Source organism: Gadus morhua, chromosome 8 (genome assembly GCF_902167405.1).
Source record: "Gadus morhua chromosome 8, gadMor3.0, whole genome shotgun sequence".
In the NCBI taxonomy this organism is placed as follows: Eukaryota; Metazoa; Chordata; class Actinopteri; order Gadiformes; family Gadidae; genus Gadus; species Gadus morhua.
Window position 1 is genome coordinate 26639009 of NC_044055.1, and position 6783 is coordinate 26645791.

The following is a 6783-nucleotide window of genomic DNA, read 5'->3' on the forward strand; positions in this document are numbered from 1 at the left end:
GGCACAGGCACAGGCTCAGGCTCAGGCTCAGGCTCAGGCACAGACACAGGCACAAGCAAAAGCACAGGGGAAGAACAGGCCTCAGCCTCATTTACAACCACACAGCAAGCATCAGACCCTAAAGCAGCTGCTCCACCTAATGATCCAGCAGACTGGCCTCCTGTCTTAACGGACAGTATGCGGACTGAGCTAGTGCGTAAAGGTCCATTCAAGCCAGGAGTGGATTTTTCTTACCCAAAAGACAAGTCCAGAGGGTTCCATCCAGGATTGCTACAGAGACGGCAGTCAAATGGTGAAACGATTCCCAGGAGCTGGCTTTCTTACTCAGTCAAAAACAACGCTGCATTTTGTTATTGCTGTAAACTGTTTTCCACACAAAAGCACAAAATCATAGGAGAAGGTGTGAATGACTGGTCCAATATCAACGCAATTCTGAAGCAGCATGAGGGTAGTTCCGAACACAAAAGCAACATGATTAAGTGGAGAGAATTTGATCTGCGCTTAAGTCGTGGAAAAACTCTTGACCACATAGAAATGACAGCTTTGGAGGCTGAAAGAAAGAGATGGCGAGATGTCCTTACACGCCTCATAAGCATCACACAGTCTCTGGCTGAAAGAAACCTCGCATTCAGAGGTTCATCAGATAAGCTCTTCCAACCAGATAATGGAAATTTTCTAAATGAGGTTGAATTATTAGCTAAATTTGACCCTGTTTTGGAAAATCATGTAAGCAGAATTAAAGATGGGGATACACATGCTCATTACCTTAGTAAGGACATACAGAATGAGCTGATACAGCTTGTGAGTGACAGGATTCTCACAACTATTGTGACTCAAGTGAGAGACTCCAAATACTTCTCCATTATCTTAGACTGTACACCTGACATTAGTCACCAGGAGAAGATGCGTGGCTTTAAAGGGACAGCCAGAGACAAAGGAGCACTTCCTCGGCTTTGTTAATGTTGAGGCTACAACTGGCTTAAATCTGTCTACGGTCATCTTGGATAAGCTGACTGATCTGAAAATTCCATTTGACGATTGCAGAGGGCAAGCCTACGACAATGGGGCCAATATGAAAGGTAGACACCAAGGAGTACAAGCCAGACTGTTGCAAAAGAATCCGAGAGCTGTGTTTGTCCCATGTGGTGCACACACATTAAACCTCGTCATTGCAGATGCTGCCAAATCTTCCAGAGATGCGGTTGGTTTTTTTGGCTATGTACAAAAGCTGGTCACCTTTTTTTCTGCTGGCACACAAAGATGGAATATCTTGAAACAATACGTGGACATAACAGTGAAGTCATGGAGTGACACACGATGGGAGAGCAGGCTCCAAAGTGTCCATGCAGTCAGGTATCAGGCCTCTGAGATTCGAGAAGCCTTACTGGAAGCCAGACAGAAGATTAATGATCCCGTGGCCAAAGTGGAGGCACAGTCACTTGCAGAGGAAGTTGGTTCTTACCGCTTCTTGATTTGCTGTGTAGTGTGGTGTGAGATACTGTCAAGAACAAATACAGTGAACAAGCTCCTCCAATCTGCTTCAATGCAGCTTGTCATAGCTGTGCAGTTGATCTCAAATGCAAAAGGCTCTCTCACTCTCTACCGTCCGGGACACTGGATTCTCAGATGCCCAGACAACAGCCAGAAGCATTTGTGAGGAAATGAATGTAGAAGCTGTTTTGAAGGACAAGAGGCTGAGAACCAGCAAGAGGCATTTCAGCTATGAAGCACCTGATGAGCCAGTGGCTGATGCACTGCAGAATCTTGAAGTCAACTTCTTCAACATTGTGGTTGACTCTACAATAGCATCCATTGATGAACGATTCGAAACTCTGAACCAGGTGAAGACTAAATATGGAGTAGTGCTGAACTTCAGCACTGCATGTCAGATGTCCAGTGACTCCTTGAAGGGCCAGTGTATGCAACTCGAGAAAACTCACCTTCAACCAAGACTGTGACATCAGTGGAGTGGATCTGGCAAACGAAATCAAGACTTTACCTGACCTACCATCAGGTAATATGACTGCCTTGGAGCTGCTTTCTTTCCTTTGTGAGAAAAATCTGGAGGAAATCTATCCTAACCTTTGGATAGCCCTTAGAGTTGCTGTCACCCTGCCTGTGACAGTTGCCTCAGCTGAGAGGAGCTTCAGCAAGTTGAAGTTGATAAAAAGCTATCTGAGATCTTCCATGTCCCAGGAACGACTGAGTGGTTTGGCCATCATGAGCATCAACCATGATGTGGGGAAGCAAATATCTTATGATGACATAATTGATGATTTTGCATCCAGGAAGTGCATGAAGGGACACTTTTAATGGTAATTGAAAACATTAAAATGTTTACATGCCCAACATTTAAGACTCTATAATTGTTTGTTAACACATTAAAGTTCGATTTGATTTGTTCTGATTTGGTCTGTATTTATTCTGAGTTGGACCAACAGGTGGCGATATGTAATGTATTTAAAGGGGGGATGAGTGGAAGCACTGGGTGTCAGGTGCGACGGTTGAACATTTTGGGGGTTCAGTAAGGAGCAGTGGCGTCTTTGCATTAGGGGCCAGTGGGGCACGGCCCCACCAGAGAACGCTGCCGTGCAGGGCACGATTATACTTTTCTTTTTTTTTTCAAAAATGTCATTGAGCATAAGTTAATAATACATTAATTGTTAATAATTAATTACATGTCCGCAGTTTTAATTTGATGAACGCAATTGTTGTAGTGTAGTAGTTGTGTGTGAAATAGTTCGTTGCTCCGTCTCGTCTGTTCCGCTCGGTGGGGCACAGCCGAGATGGCCCCGTCTGCTGCAGTGTAGAAAACTGGTGCTGTTGCGCGAGCAAGCGCGTGCGCAGCGCCCGCTTCTGTTTCGGCGGTGGGGCCAGAAGTTTAGTGCCCCAAAGCTCTTCTCATTGGCTGATTTGTAGAAAGGGTTTACGGCGGGAGCCGATCAGATCTTGCTAGCTGGCTAACGTAGTTACTGTTACAGTAAATAACAACAAATGGACGTTTCATTCATTAAATGATGAATCGTGTTGAGTATCTGTCTCATGTGAGATTTAGCACTTGAACAGAAGTTGGAGATAAAACGTTTGGGACCACATCGCCCGACGGATTTAATCATTATTCAAGAGGGAAAGGACAAGAATAGATCGTTCAACCAGGAGTGGTTCAAGCGGAAAAAAATGCTTGTGTTTCACCTCAGCCACACAAAGGAGACCAGACAGCACTGTCCTTAAAGCACAGGTAATTACCATCTTAGCCCAAACTTACTTAAATTTTCACCCAGGATTATCCAGGTCTGAATAGGCAACCACTCTATCAGGCTAGATTCATTGTTAATTGTGCAGTATGGTGGCCTGCAAACTTAATGCAACTTAAACCATACTTCATCTTTTTTTGGTATATTGTGAGTGGTGGCTTTGTATATTGATTGCTGTGTAAAGGGTGTGCGCCGTTGTGTTTTTATTGTTGCCACGTTGTTGTTTTCTTGAGTTTTGATATTGTGAGATCTTGAACGCTGCCATTTGGTGGTGCTATTGCTATAATAGCCTAATATATGTCGTCAGATTCGCATTTGAGTGATGGCATTATTCAGCTGCAATTTTGGTCCCCTCTGTCACTTGCTACTGTTTTTTTTGTGATGGTAGTAATATGTGGTATTTCTGGATTGCGTTATAATATTTTCCTGCATGGGCCCCACCAGAGTTTCCAAAGCAAAATCGCCACTGGTAAGGAGGGCCCCTTGGCAGAATTTTGCCTAGGGCCCCATGGAGGTCTGAACCGGCTCTGGACTGACCTCATTTTGAGAAGCTCAGTTTGGGTTATGGACATTGTGTGAATCAAACCTAAGCAGGTCTTTCACATTTAATTTCATGCACGGATATACCCGCTAATAAGACTGCACACATAGACACTGTGGCAACCCGCCCCCCTCCAGGGGCCGGGTTATAGAGGGCTTGTACCGGCGCCACCCACGTGCCCGGCACGGGGAACGTTCTCCAGCTGATCGCGATCAGCTGGATGGGAAGCAGCCGGCACGAGGAAAGGGCAGAGGCTATAAAGCAGAGCGGAGGACTGACGGCAAGGAAGCGACCCCCCGAAGAAGGAGTAGGAGACGCATAACCCCGCAACGGCTACGTGGCTCCCGGAGACCCTAGCCCAGACACTCGATTGATTATATTCGTGATTGTTCAATAAACGCCGTGAACGGCTTTATACCCGCCTCAACCGTGCCGTGAATCCGCATGTATAGCTTCACTGTAATAATTTAGTCTAGATTTGAAGAGTTTAGGTGTAGTGGTTTTCAATCAGGACCCGTTCTAAGTCTGGACCCCTAAAAAGCATTAAAATGAGCCTGTATTGCATTTTCACAAATAGAAAAAAGGTTTCACAAATCTGTAACTATGTTTATTATAATGTATAGCCTCACTGTGATAATTTAGTCCAGATTTGAAGAGTCTAGGTGTAGTGGTTTTCAATCAGGACCGATTTAAAGTGGACCAGATGCTGAATCGGATGCTGCGAATCGGATGCCAACTTCAGCGTCGTCTCGGGGTGTTTAGTTGTCTGGTGTCGCTTCAGCTTGCAGGGTTATGAAGCCAAACTCAATGTAACTTTCTTGGTACCCCCTCTTTTTCTTTTTTAGAGATTCAGCTTTCTCTTCTACCTGACGCTTCGCCATTTCTTCATCAACTCTTTGTTTATGTTGCTAGGTTACCACTGTGTTTCAGCAGGAGGGATGTTCAGGTTACACACGCCCTTATTCTCGCGATAGATATATATTTTTCTTTATTTAAACGTAGAATGTACAATAAATCAGCCTAGTTCCTTTAGTTTTAAACTTTTCTATCGGGGCAGACGGACACAGTGTGCTCACCTGTGTGTGCGCGCAAGTGTCTGTGTGTGTGTGTGTGTGTGTGTGTGTGCGCACGTGTCTGTGTGTGTGTGTGTGTGCATCGGGGCGGAACTCCGAGACCAGGAGAATCGTAAACGTGCAACTATGTAGACAGAAATGACATGCCATCCTGCAAATAACATGAAAAAATAAATAAATCAATTAATTAATAATCTGAAATTCTGAATATTACACCCCTTAAAATCAAGAGGTCTTCACGACCCCCCGTGGATCTTTGGCGCCCCCCTTGGGGGGGTTGGGAATCACTGGTCTAGTCTATGGTCTAGTAGTATTTATCTGACTGCATGTTTCATGTATTGATATGTTTTTTTTTACATGTGACTGTCTGAGTTTCTGATGTGAGTCTATGGTCTAGTATTTATATGTTTTTTTCATGATGTGACTGTCTGAGTTTATGATGAGAGTCTATGGTCTAGTATTTATATGCATGTTTCATGTATTTGTATGTTTTTTTCATGTTGTGACTGTCTGAGTTTGTGATGTGAGTCTTTGTTCTATGTTCCCACTCTTGGCCTGCACCTTGACGTGGTGAGTGGGCTTTAAACTAAGACAGGCCTTTTATATTTTTCGTTTGCTATTGATTGTTTGTCACCGTCTATCTTATTAATGATACAAAGCCTTAATTGAACCCCTTCTCTTCTGTTTGCAGAAACTGGAAACTTCAGAGTATATTTTATCTTAAGAAAATCTTTTTTGTTTCCTCATCAGATCCCAGTCCATCATGCTCCTGTACTTGTCTGCCGTGCCACCATCATGCCTCATGCATCCCCTCACAGCGCCCTGCCCAGCATCTTATTCCGTTAATCCAGCTCTTTCCAGCTGTTTCTCAAAAGTGACAAACACGCTCCACCCAAGTGTTTTTAATCTTTTATTAATTATACATGTAAGGTGTGCTTAAGTGGTCTGAGAGGTGCCCATCAAAAAATGCATTTTATTATTACTTTTATTGATATAACATTATGGCTCCATCAAAAGCAATGTACACCTGCCATTTACAGTTATCATTTATACTATCCTGGACATCTTTAATCTTATTTACATAGGCCTACAGTAGGCCTGATTTCCTCTGAATGTTTAATTAAAAAATCCCTGTCCATGTCAGATCCCTGTCCAACATACTCCTGTTGTTGTCTTCCTGCACACCTGACTGCCTCCTCCATCGATTGCGGCCACAGCCCTCTCCCTGTACAATATTTCATGTTAAATACATTTCAGGATCAAGTTTGAGAATCGGCCTCAGTATTACTTGTTTTTGAAACCTGACGTGGGGCTGGCACCATCATATCTGTCTTATTTATTGCACCCACATACATAATAGGTCCATGATACCATGTGGGGTCATTTCAGACTCCTTTGCTTCCTATCACCTTGTGAGTTCCCTGAGTACACCAGCTGATGGGTCTGTGTATATATTGGGCATTTGATTCTCGTTTCAGAAACAGAAATATATTAAAAAACGAGTGGTAATTATGATTTGTTTTAACATTCAAAAAGGTATATACAAGGTGCTTTTCTTATAAAGTCAAAAAGGGGCAAACTAATCAAAAATAATAATTTTTAAACATATAGAGAATCATCAGGGGATCAGTAACTTATACTTCCATGGTCGGTAAAGAATGCGACTGCGATTGCTCAGACCTCTCGCTTATGATGCTACAATGCTAACAATGCTAAAAACAAGAATATTTCTGCATCCGGTACGTCATGAAGTAGGGCGTGGCTAGGGTCCCAAGATGCCGAAGCCTATCTCTCCTTGATATTGCCCTGCGCCATTGAGCAGTTTACATAGGAATGCATGGGCGCCATTTTGGAATCCGTTGTCCATTTTATAATATGTCCATGACATCAATCCACACTTCGCGATTTGACCATT